Consider the following 13,489-nt stretch of genomic DNA (forward strand, 5'->3'; position numbering starts at 1 on the left):
TCTGCTAAGCAACTAATTCCCACAACACAGTCAAAATATTTACTAAGACTATTATTCTTCTCATCCTTCTCATCTCCTTTTCTACTTATGATTATAGCCTTATTGTTTGTATCTTTACAACTTATATTGTTTCACTTAGTTTCCTGGTATGATTTGGATTGCTTATTTAGTATTCAATGACTATCACTAAATGTTGTATCTTATGATTCATGATGAATGTATTTATGATGACTATGATCATGATTTATCACTTATATATTTTATGTACAGTGAGAGCTTATGTACCGAAGACAAATTCCTTGTGTGTCCAATCACACTTGGCCAATAAAGAATTCTATTCTATTCTATTCTATTCTATTCTATTCTATTCTATTCTATTCTATTCTATTCTATTCTATTCTATTCTATTCTATTCTATTCATTTAACACCTTCAGTGATTTGCTTAACAAAGGTCGTAAAATGGGGCACGATTCTTTAACAACGGTGGTACTTGGCAATAGAAACTTTGGGCTCCATGTTGGTCTTAAGCGAGGACTACCTGTGGTCTTCTGCATCACATTTGAGATGCTGTTTTAATCCATAAAGATCATTTTATGAACCTGAGGACGCATGTCATGGGCAGTCTTAGCCAGTCGTGGGGGAGCGAAAGTTGCTCATGTCCGTAGCATCCCTTAAGCTACACGTGCTCCCTGAGTGATGCTAAATGGGTAACAAGGATCAGAGGCGGGCGTACTGATGTCCTTGGCCTCTTGGCCATTGCAAACAAAAGAGTATAAAATCAAATAGTCTAATACAGTGGTGTCAAACTGGCAGCCCGGATGTGTCAGGTGCAGGCTACGCCCACCCCAGCTCCACGAAGGGAAAAAACACCACGATACATCACTTGATGGCAACATGACATGGCGAACCCGTGATCTAATACATATTTGTATGTATACAGGTAGTCCTCGACTTACAAGAGTTCATTTAGTGACCATTCAAAGTTACAACGGTGCTTAAAAAAGGGATTTATGGCCGTTTTTCACACTTACAACATTGCAGCGTCCCTATAGTCCCATGATGAAAATTCAGATGTTTGTTTTATTATGGGGCTCTTTCTGTAATTCTGATTCATATTTTTTAAGTTCCGTTAGCAGATTATCTCTTGTTTGTTGTTTGTCTTTATTTTTCTTTGCTTTATATGCGATTGTTAGATCTCTTATATAGGCTTTAGCTGTGTCCAACAGGTTTTGGAGTGAAGTTTGTTCTTTCGTGTTTCTCTGGAAGAATGCGATCATTTCTTTCTCTATCATTTTTGAATAGTCTTTATCTTTTATTATTTCCTTGTCCATCATCCATCTCTTTTGTCTTCGGTATCCTTTCCATATTAGTGTTATTGGGCTATGATCTGCCCAGATGTTTGCCACTATTTCAATTTCTTTTATGTCTTTTCTAAGTTCTATAGTCATCCAGGCCATATCTATTCTAGACCACGATTGAATAGGGCTAGAATAGAATGTATATTGTTTTTTGCTTTTATTCATCTCTCTCCATATATCTTGTAATTGCAGTTCCTGAGCCATATCTTTAAATATATCTGGGAGTGTTCTTTTCCTAGTTTTATTCTTTTTACTACTCTGATAGACCTTTCCCATATCCATAATCACATTGAAATCCCCTATAATACAGATATTCTCATATTCTAAATCTTTAACTATATTATGTATTCTTTTAAAAAAATCGTCTTGATGTCCATTTGGTGCATATATTGATATTAATAGTATGTTTTTTGATTCCCCTGGGGGTCATGTGATCTCCTTTTGCGAGTTTCTGACAAGCAAAGTCAATGAGAAAACCGGATTCACCTAACAACCTTGTTACTAAATTAACAGCTGCAGCGGTTCACTTAAGAACTGTGGCCAGAAAGGTCGTAAAATGGGGCAAAACATGCTTAACAACATGATTTCTGGGCTCAATTGTGGTCATAAATCGAGGACTACCTGTATTGCAATGCCTAATAAAAATGGGCATGTAGCAGCTGGTGATATTTTGGAAACCTTACTACAGACAGTTTTATTTCTCCAACTAGTTTTAACCAGTGGTGAAATCCAATTTTTTTTACTACTGGTTCTCTGGGCGTGGCTTGGTGGGCATGGTGTGGCTTGGTGGGCGTGGCAGGGGAAGGATACTGCAAAATCCCCATTCCCTCCCCACTCTGGGGCCAGTCAGAGGTGGTATTTGCTGGTTCTCCAAACTACTCAAAAATTCCGCTACCGGTTCTCCAGAACCTGTCTGAACCTCCTGGATTTCACCCCTGGTTTTAACCCAAGAATATAATTTTCCTTGTAATCGGTGAAGTACCCTTTATTGTAGAATCAGTATGGCATACAGCAGACAATGTCAGAGAGCTGGCTATGATGGAAGAAAAGCAGAGTGAGGTAGTCTCACACAACTGTGAGAAGAAACTTAATTGTTATACACATAATTCTCAATGTACAACCACAATTGGGACCAGAATTGCTAAGCAAGGGAGTTGTTAAGGGAGTCACACCTGATTTTATGACCTTTTTTTGCCCTGGTTATTAAGTGAATCCCGGCAGACGCTAACTGAATCATGTGATTGTTAAGCAAATCCATTTCCCACATTGACTTTGCTTGTCAGAAGCTAGCTAGGAAGGTCGGAAATTCACATGGCCCCGGGAGGTTGCAACCATCATAAATACATACTAATTGCCAAGCACCCAATTGTTGATCATGTGACTGTGGGGGTGTTGTAACAATTGTAAGTGTGAGGACCAGTTGGACGTAACCTTTTTCAGTGCCATTGTGATGTCAAATGGCCTCTAAACAAAAGGTTGTAAGTAGATGACTACCTCTAACATGATTTTAATTGCTGTAAGTGTGCATAGTTCCCACTGTGAAATGACCTCTTAGGTATAAAAATGTGGACCATAGCTCTATATTTGTTTATTACATGTATATTTGCCACCCATTTTTAGGAGTTTAGGGCTGTTTGCATGCTTCTTCCCTTTTCATTTTATCTCACTATAGCATGATAAGTTAGGCTGAAATAGCATTTACTTGTCAAGGTCACAAAATAAGTTCCACAACAAGGAAATTTCACTCTCACTGCAGCACCTGGGCTCAGCTGTGCATTGCATGAAGCATTGTGTCTTTTTTTCTTTTTTCTTTTAACCTCCAGGCTATTTTTGTTTTGGGGTTTTTCAGACCGCTTTTATGAACTTTTTTTTCTAAAAATGTACTGCTTTTTCTGAGCAGTATTGATTCAGAATGTACCGACTGCACAGCATTATAACTTGCACCAGGAGGCTCATCTTTAAAGTTGTAGAACGGGCTCTGCAACATTTCCTCCCTTGTAGTTTCTGATGAGTCAAATTTGGCCTGGAGGTGATGAGAAGACATTCAGCAGGTGGGAAATTCATAGTTGTCTTCCATTTCTTCTCTGCTGGAAATAGGAGTGTTTGATAACAGGGCTTTGTAAGTCTTAAAGGAAGGAAATACTCTGTTTTTACACAAAGCGTATCCTGCGTGGTATTTTCAGATACACGGATCCATACATCCCAGAGAGTTTGCATTTTGATGCCGTTTCCATTATTCCAATGGAAACAGTAAGATCCTACAGATGCACTCCAGTACAGTGGTGAAATCTAAATTTTTTTACTAGTGGTTCTGTGGGTGTGGCTTGGTGGGCATGGTGTGGCTTGGTGGGTGTGGCTTGGTGGGCATAGCAGGGGAAGGATACTGCAAAATCCCCATTCCCACCCCACTCCAGGGGAAGGATACTGCAAAATCCCCATTCCTTCCCCACTCCTGGGGGAAGGATACTGCAAAATCCCCATTCCTTCCCCACTCCAGGGGAAGGACACTGCAAAATCCCCATTCCTTCCCCACTCCTGGGGGAAGGATATTGCAAAATCCCCACTCCCTCCCCACTCCTGGGGGAAGGATATTGCAAAATCCCCATTCCCATCCCACTCTGGGGCCAGCTAGAGGTGGTATTTGCCAGTTCTCCGAACTGCTCAAAATTTCCGCTACCGGTTCTGTTGGATTTCACTCCTGCTCCAGTAGCAGAATAACTGGAAGGGACTTTGGAGGTCTTCTAGTCCAACCCAAATGGTTTGGACAAATTGTTAGACAAACCATTGGACAAATGGTTGTCCAATCTCTTCTTTAAAACCTCCAGTACTGGAGCACCCACAACTTCACCCACAAGTCATTCCACTGATTAATTGTTCTAATTGTTCAAGAAATTTCTTCTTAATTCTAGATTGGTTCTCTCTTTGATTAGTTTCCTTCCATTGCTTCTTGTCCTGCCCTCAGGTGCTTTGGAGAATAGGTTGACTCTGCAGGGCTCCTTCTCTGACTTCTCTTTCTGTTTTGTGAAACCTAGTTTACAATAGCGCTTCACAAGTCAATACATGGTTGGAAAAGCAAGATACAACTTTCCAGACTATTTATTCATTTGTTTTTCACATTTTTGAACCACCTGTCTCCCTCAGAGAGAGACTCTTGTAGTGTACAATAAAGTTAAAATATAAAAACAATGTATAAGAATTTTAAAAAAGAAAAATTAAAAGAAAATTAAAACAGAGGCAAGGGATGATTAAACCAATTAATTAATTAAAAAATCAATTAAAAAGATAAAGGGAGGATTCTCAGGGCAGCAGCCATTACCAAGACTATAGTAGTAGCTCCCTATCTCTGAACCATAGAGTACAGGGTATTCCAACATTCTACATCGGTGTTACAAATTTTTAGGTAGTTCTAAGGACCATTTTGTTTATTCAGCAGGGAGGGGAAGAGAAAATGTGATGGGAGAGAGTTATGGGATACAGTATCATGGGGAAGGGCATATGACTAGACTAGATAACACATTGACCTACCACATGCTCAGTGTGTCATGCACCATTCAGACGAAAGAGTGTAGCTTGACTTTTCATTCCCTTTTAGGGAAACAGAATCCTCCCTTCTCTGCCAAAATAGTGCCATAAATTTCTTTCACAGAAAGATCAGGATACAGTGGTATTTTGGCACTAATTGTTAATTTGTTCCGGGAGGCACAATGAGTACCAAAAACAGGGAATACCAAATACATTTTTCCCATAAGGAATAAGGTAAATAAATTGAATTCATTCCCGAACCAAAGACAATGCACATTTTAAGGCAATATGTAAAACTATAGGGTTGTATATCATTACTTTACATGAGAAATAAACTTAAAAATTAATGAATACTTAGATTAACTAAAATAAAAACTTCACTTTACCTATAGTGATTTTTTTAAAATAAGCGCAAAAATTCACAAAAAGACTCAGGGGTGGGTTCTACTTACCTTTACTACCGATTTGCAGTGGGAGCATACATGCGCACTTGCTTCGCTCACATGTGCGTGCGCACTTCTGCACATGCGCAGAAGCTTCTGCGCATGCACAGATGACCCATGATGATGTCATGGCAGGTGGGTAGAGCCTTCCACCTGTTTTACTACTGGTTCAATAGAACCGGACAGAACCGGGAGCAACCCACCACTGGTAAGACTGCAAGGGGATGTAGACAGAGCTACCGCGTGACTGATGTGTCACCCTTTGTTTCTGGTGGAGTGGGTACCAAGTCCTGAGGTAACCAACACTGACAAGTTCTAGCCTGCACATTGAGTATAAAACAAATGACAAGTATCAAGACAACATTTTCTTGTGCAAATGCATTGAGCATTCGATGAGTTTCAAAGAAGTTGAGTGCCAAGGTACTACTGTATTTTGTTGTTGTTTTTCGAGGAAGCTATCCCACTACATGGAATAAATTGCTCAAAGCTCTTTCCTTCTCACTCTGTCTTTGCAGAGCATTAAAATGCAAGACACATGGTGTTCTTTCTCTCCCTTGTTTTGTCTGGTTTCAAGAGGCATGGCCCTGAATGTTTATCCGATTGAATGTTTGATGATTGGTACTATAGTATAGTGTTTTTCTTTCATCAGCATTCATCCCCTCCTTAAATAGAGCTGGTAAGAAAATAGTTTGGACGAGGTTACATTTAGGCTGGGCTCAAAGCCAAATGCATTTCCAATTTTCAATCCTCACTTCAGATGCCCATAAACTCTTACTGGAATTAGAAACAATTCCAACATTTTTTTGACAGAATGTGTTTTAACAAAACATCACTGTGCGTTTTACCCCAGTTTCAACTGGATATTGTTATTATTAGAGGTATTTAAAGAGAACTTGTTACTTGACGCATGAGCTATTTTGCACAAAAAGGAACTAAGTTACCTGGTTTGAAAGATTTCTAGATGGCTGTTTTAATTTAAATAAATTTAAATCCATTAAACAAAAAATAAATTTCAGTCAGAAAACAGCAACGGTTTGTTAAAACAAATAAAATACCTATTCAATCTACAACTCTGTAATACTGCTACTTTTTCTTCCATAGAATCGTAAAATGTGTGAATCAGAAGGGTTTTTACACAGTTCAAAATTTTGGGGAAAAAAACAACAGTGAGAGGAGAAAGTCAGTGTGTCCTAAAATGACTAGCTGCTGAAACAACTTCATGGGGCTTAATTTCCAGAAAACTCATAATTCTGGTAGTTTGCCTGTAATTTTCTCCCTGACCCTTTTAAAGTGGGGTGCCTAGAAATAAATGTAGGTACTCCAGATGTAGTGTACAGTGGAAATATTACTTTCCACGATCTGGATATTAATGCAACCCAACATCTCAGTAGCCTTAAATAGCTGCTGCACAACACTGCTTGTTCATTTCAGCTGATGGTCCACAAAGACTTATAGATTTTCTTACATGTACTGGTACTAAGCCAGATATGCCTATTTTGCACCTTTGTTTTTTTCCCTAACCAGTTGGAGAACTTAATATCTGTTATGTTTTAACACTAACTTCTTGGATCTGAATGTTGAATAGAACATTCTATTCTGAAGGAACCCCACTTACAACACTGTTCTTTGCTCTCTTGGCTTTATTGTTGCTTATAATCCTTTTAAACATTTGTTCCTTCTAGAAGTGTTGTTTCTTAGGCAGCAACTGAGGTTTGATTCATCTTGGAGAATATGTGCACCACATGCTTAAGGTGCTCCTGTCTTCTGCTCAAACTCTAAGCCAGTTTAAGAAAATTGATTTTAGACCGAGCAGCTATGGCACCAGATTTCAAGTTATTTAATATGGAAAGAAGGTTAACATATCCTAACAATCTTGCTACTATGTCTTCCCACCATTTTGTTTTAAGAAAGTATTGATTATTTACTTCATATGGATAAGTCTTCCTAGACTTAACTTTTGCATAAAATGTACTTATGCAAAGTTAAAATTCATACATAAAGTTAAAGCAGCAAAATGCACATATCTGCAAACAAAGCATCACACTTTAAAATACAGTACATATTCCTTTCTTACCATCCTTTTTGTTTCTAATGCTGTTTTTATCAGTTAATGCTACAAATAGGAGGAACATGAGTCTTGTGAACAGAAAATTGCTGGTTTAGGCATATTTTTTATTGCGAGATCGAATTTGGGTCAGCCACCAGGACTGGAGATTTTCGAGCTTTCGGACTCATGCTGAAACCCATTCTCAGGGAACTTCTCTCTTACTGGAATACATACTTTGGGTTGTTCTGTGAGTTGTGTTTATAAATCCTATTTTTTTTCTGAGCTCCCTATTTTTAATCCAGTAGTACATTATTTTATCATTGCTCCAGTCTAGGTGAAATCCAGAAGGAATGTAACCCTTTTCCTTCAAAACATGATGAAATGATGAAAGAATAGAATAGAATAGAATAGAATAGAATAGAATAGAATAGAATAGAATAGAATAGAATAGAATAGAATAGAATAGAATTTTTTATTGGCCAAGTGTGATTGGACACACAAGGAATTTGTCTTGGTGCATAATACCTTGTTAGATTTATTTTTTAAAAGCCCAGGGGCAAAATTGATAACTCAGGGAAAGAAAGGTAGTAATTAAAAGACATTTCTATTGCATTTCAAACCAACAGTTGTGGTAACCATTGTGCTACTTTGTCATTAATGATGATTATGGGCCAACAAGTCATTGTCAGTTCTTAAGAGACCACATAGACTGATTTTTTCCCCCATGATGATACATCCCCTAATCTGGTCTTTCAGGCCTTCCAAGAGTGTGTTTAATTGTACCATTAGAAATTATAATATCCTACTCACAATTGCTTATCTGGTCCACACATGGCTACTACCTCAGCCTAATGAGATTCCCTCCATCACCACTCTTGAGTACAGAGCTTGATGATTTGGAAGTGCCTCAGCAGAAACAATAGAACAAATAGAAGATGATATTGTGGCTCAGGTGAAGTCATTGGTGTGAAGTCATTGGTGCTCACTGAGCTTGTTGTTGGTTTGCAGACATTTCATTGCCCAACTAGGTAACATCAACAACCTGACATCTGTGAACAGTTGCAAGCAACAATGAGCAGTGCAAGAAAATGCCATGGCTGGGGTCCAGGCTATTTGAGGAACCATTCTCATCCCACTGGGATTGGGCTACCCCACCCATGCCAGCAGAGGAGGCATGCTGCAGGCCACATCAGCCAGGGTTTTCCAGCTGAAGGGGTTCAGGAGAAGAGCCTTCTCTGCCATTGCACCTGCCCTTTGAAGCATCTTGCTTTCAGAATGAGGTTGGCTCCATGAGCTTAAAGATGATGGCTCTGCCAGTTGGATTGGGGCTCCAATGAAAGGTGGAGGTGGTTGATAGATTAATAAGAGATCCCTCTTCCCACCCTGCTCATCCTTCTCCCTCCCTCCCCATCATTTAGTTATGGTTGAGTATTCATATTTTTATAATATAGTATTTATAGGTATTGTACAGGTATTATCTCTTTAATATTAGAAGCTCTCTGAGTTACCCTGTGATAAGATGGGCAGCCGAGTAATTAATGAATGAATGAATTAGAATGTGAGCATTTACACAGGCTCTCTGAGAAAGAGGCAAGCTTATAACCTTCATCCCCATCACAAAAACAGAACAAAACAATTGGAATATCCTATATCTGGAACTGTTCTTTACTACCACTAGAGGCCACTTGTGAACAACAACCAGTCAAAAAGAGCTGATACGTTTTCATTTATAGGTTAATTTCTGGCCTCTATTTGTTAAGCGTAGTAAGAGTCATACTGAAAAAAATAACTAAAATAACATGCTGAAAAAAAATCTTGTTTCTAAGTCCCATTATACAGAAGTTGGATCTGGATACTAAGGCCAACTATATATGCTAGGTAAATAACATAGATATAATACAAACATTTATAGATGTCCATTCTTCCTCCTCTTCTTCCCCACTCCAAGCTAAATCAATATACTATACTAAACCATAAGGTGCTTGCTTAATGGGTTGCATTAATCTGGTCAATGTGGTTTATAAATGACATCTCAGTTTTGTATGAGATGGAAACCCAATCAATTTTAGTTTATTTACTAAAACATGGTTAAATAAATCATAGTTTTGTGGTGTGTGAAAATCCCACATTCTGTGTGTGTGTGTATGTGTGTGTGTGTGTCTTGTCTCTCTGTCTCTGTCTCTCTGTGTGTGTTTCTGTCTCTGTCTCTGTCTCTCTATGTCTCTGTCTCTGTCTCTCTCCCTCTCCCTCTCCCTCTGTATCTCTCTCTCTCTCTCTCTCTCCCCACACACAGATATACTTCATCAGTATCTCATCAGGATTCAAATTTTTTTACTACAGGTTCTGTGGACATGGCTTGATGGGCATGGCATGGCTTGGTGGGTGTGGCTTGGTGGGTGTGGCAGGGGAAGGATATGGTAAAATCTCCATTCCCACCCCACTCCAGGGGAAGGATACTGCAAAATCTCCATTCCCTCCCCACTCCAGGGGAAGGATACTGTAAAATCTCCATTCCCTCCCCACTCCAGGGGAAGGTTACTGCAAAATCCCCATTTCCTCCCAATCAACTGGGACTCGGGAGGCAGAGAATAGATGAGGGCGAGGCCAGTCAGAGGTGGTATTTACTGGTTCTCCAAACTACTCAAAATTTCCGCTACCGGTTCTCCAGAACTGGTCAGAACCTGCTGAATACCACCTCTGCACTTTATGTAAAAGGAAGGAATACTTTCAAGTCAAGTTTAGGAACCTATATAGACATGTCTATGAATTTTACTCATAGACAATGGCAATGTTAAAAGAACTGTTTTGCCACTGTTTATTTCTGAAATGTTCTTTTAACTCACAGTCTATAGTGCCAGGTTGGCTTGATGGTCTCTCATCCATGCACTCCAAGCTCAGCCAACCCCACATGCTCTTAACATTTTTCTCTTAACATGTTGCAATTGGTTAATTGATTGTATCCTTTATTCTGTATTGATTGTGATTTTGCAGTATTTCTCAACCTTGGCAACTTTAAGATGTGTGGAGTTCAGCTCCCAGAATTCTCCAGCTATAGTTCCATGATTTTTCACTAATTATAAAAATGTTGATATGTATATACCAGATGGGGAGAAACATTTACCAAAAAGTAAATATTACAGGGAAGCCAAGAAATGTTTGCAGCTTTGTATTGTGCAAAGTGTGATCATGTTACCTATCCTGTAACATCCCCTGATAATAAGCCCAATAGGGCTTTTGAGTGCATGGCAATAAGGCCAAGCGCTTATTTCAGAGTTCAGAAAAATATAAGACAGGGTCTTATTTTTGGGGAAACATGGTACTAGAACATTTTGGAATCTACCAACATCTGTTGACATTTCTAATTTAGCCCTCGGACTGTTAGCCATAGGACGAAAGGCACCCCTGTAGAGATTCAGCCACTTGCCAGAAATAATACATATATTATCCTCTATCACTTCAGAGCCTTTTTACAAAAATGTGAAGTTTTAGCTGATTCATCAGTGGAGTTTATTTTAACAAGAAGGATACACAATTTCGGTGCAGTTCAGATGCAAACACTTGGTTATTTAATGCTTCTTTAGTTTTGATATACTCCTATACAGAAGGCAAAAATAAAATACTGAACTTGACCAACTATTTGATCTAAAAATCATTGTGAGCTTTGTTGATGAGAATGTAAAAAAAAAATTCAGATTATTTATTTCATTATTTACCTGTAATCAAATGTGCTTGTTATATGCCACACAACTAACCCAATAAAAGCTAGGTGACTCAGCAAGTAAATCAGTTTGATATATCGAATATTTGGTGTATCAATCTGATATTTTCCAGATATACTAATTTAGTTCTTTTGCATATCTTTTAGAGTACATAAGGATGAGAGTAAAGAGAGAAGTAATACTTTTGTGGGATTCTTCCTAAGTAACATTTTACTGGAAAACGGCTTTAGTGCACCAAGTTTTCCAATTAGGAACATTAATTTCTTTTTGTTCTAATATAACACATACTGTTCCATCCAATATGCATAATACAGACTCTTGTAACACTTCATCAGGTCTTAATATCTGGTGTCAAAAATCAGATATACGATACAAGGCCTCCTGGAATATGTACAAGAGGCTTTTGGCTCAATAAATGTAACCATATTTAGTTCTCACTGTTGTGAGGAAAACATAGAAGGCAGAATACTGTATGTGCCATCTACAGCTTCTGGAGGAAGGTGGAACATAAACTTAATAACAAATAAAATGCACGCAGCAGGAAGCAAGATACAAAATATTTCCATGCCAAAAAGGCTCACATTCAATCTGGTTTGTGCTCTGTCATGTTTCACTTCCAAAATCAAATACAAGCTATCAAGAAATCCTGTTTTCAGCTTGCCCTCCATCCAAGGGGGCACGATGGCTGGGTGGTTAAAGTGTCATGTGATGGGTGAGCTCCCATCCTTGCCCCAGCTCCTGCCCACCTAGCAATGCAAAAGCATGCAAATGCAAGTAGATAAATAGGTATCAATTTTGTGGGAAAGGCAACAGCATTCCATGCGCCTTAGTATATAGTCATGTTGGCCAAGCATCTTTGGACAATGCTGGCTCCCTTAGCTAAGAAATGGAGTTGATCCCCACCCCTAGAGTAGGACACAACTTGACAGGGACGGACACACACACACACACACACATGTATGTGTGTGTGTGTGTGTGTGTATGTATGCATATATATGTGTGTGCATATATATGTGTGTGTATGTGTGTTTGTGTATATGTATGTGTGTGTATATATATGTGTGTGTGTGTGTGTATGAATATTTATTGAATAAATAAATATATTATTTATTAAAAATTGAACAGAATAAAGAGGGATATGTTTCATTGTTTGAAAGATCCTTTATAAGGGAGATGAGTGGTTAAGAAGTTTGATATTCACACATACATACATATACATATACATACACACACACAGAGAGAGTATATATGTATGTGTGTATATATGTGTGTGTAGGTTTGATATCTATATATCAAACTATATGTTAACCATCCATTTCCCTTACAGAGGAGCTGTTCAACAAGGAAACATATCCCTCTTTATTCTGTATTATTATTTATTTTCAAACATGTATAATGCACTTTTCACACATGCACACACACAAAATCCCAAAGGGAGTTGATTTAAATCAAAACATTCAATAACTTTTTTAAAAAAATCCCCTCTGTTGAAAATCCTAAAGCAGCTTCAGACCCACAGCCCAAGGCAAGAATAAATGTACAGCCAAGTGACTGATGATGATTAGTTTTCTTTTTAGTGGTCAACTAATGGTTGTTCCTCTTTTGATGTAGAAATGTCCCTTCTCTTACTGCATGCTAATTCAAAAGTGCAGCTGGGGATACCAGCTTGCAAAACGTGAAGCCAATTTGGATTTTATTTCCAGTTTTCTCAGAAGGTTGCAGTTTCTTTCTCTCTCCCCTCCCCCAACATAGAGACACACAGACATTTGTATTAGGCATGCAACCAATTTGTTCTCAGAAAACAGACTGTTGTGTTTCGTTGCTGATGATGCATTCAGTTTTTAAGTGAGGCGCACCAACATGGTGCTGAATGGATAGCTCCCCTGCCTTTAACCTCTGCTCCATCTGCCTTAGCCGACTTTCTTCCCTACTTAAAAACAGCAGCATGGGTGCTAGAGTATGCTGGCAAAAGCTAAAGGACCCCCCCACACACACACACACCACACTATCCATTACACAATGACAAAAAAGAACTGTTCAACTTGTGATGCAATGGGCAAGGAGATGAATCAGGACAGAAAAAATAAACTCATATTAATGGTTGGAACCTAGACAATGTGGACAAAGGGATGGGATGGGATGGCTCAGTGGCTAAGATGCTGAGTTTGTTGATTGAAAGGTCGGCAGTTCAGCGGTTCGAATCCTTAGTGCCACATAATGGGGTGAGCTCCCGTAACTTGTCCCAGCTTCTGATAATCTAGCAGTTTGAAAGCACGTAAAAAATGCAACTAGAAAAATAGGGACCACCTTTGGTGGGAAGGTAACAGCGTTCCATGAGCCTTTCGCATTGTCATGCCAGCCACATGACCACAGAGACGTCTTTGGACATAGCTGGCTCT

Source organism: Pantherophis guttatus, chromosome 5 (assembly GCF_059756535.1).
Source record: "Pantherophis guttatus breed Tessera chromosome 5, ASM5975653v1, whole genome shotgun sequence".
Lineage (NCBI taxonomy): Eukaryota > Metazoa > Chordata > Lepidosauria > Squamata > Colubridae > Pantherophis > Pantherophis guttatus.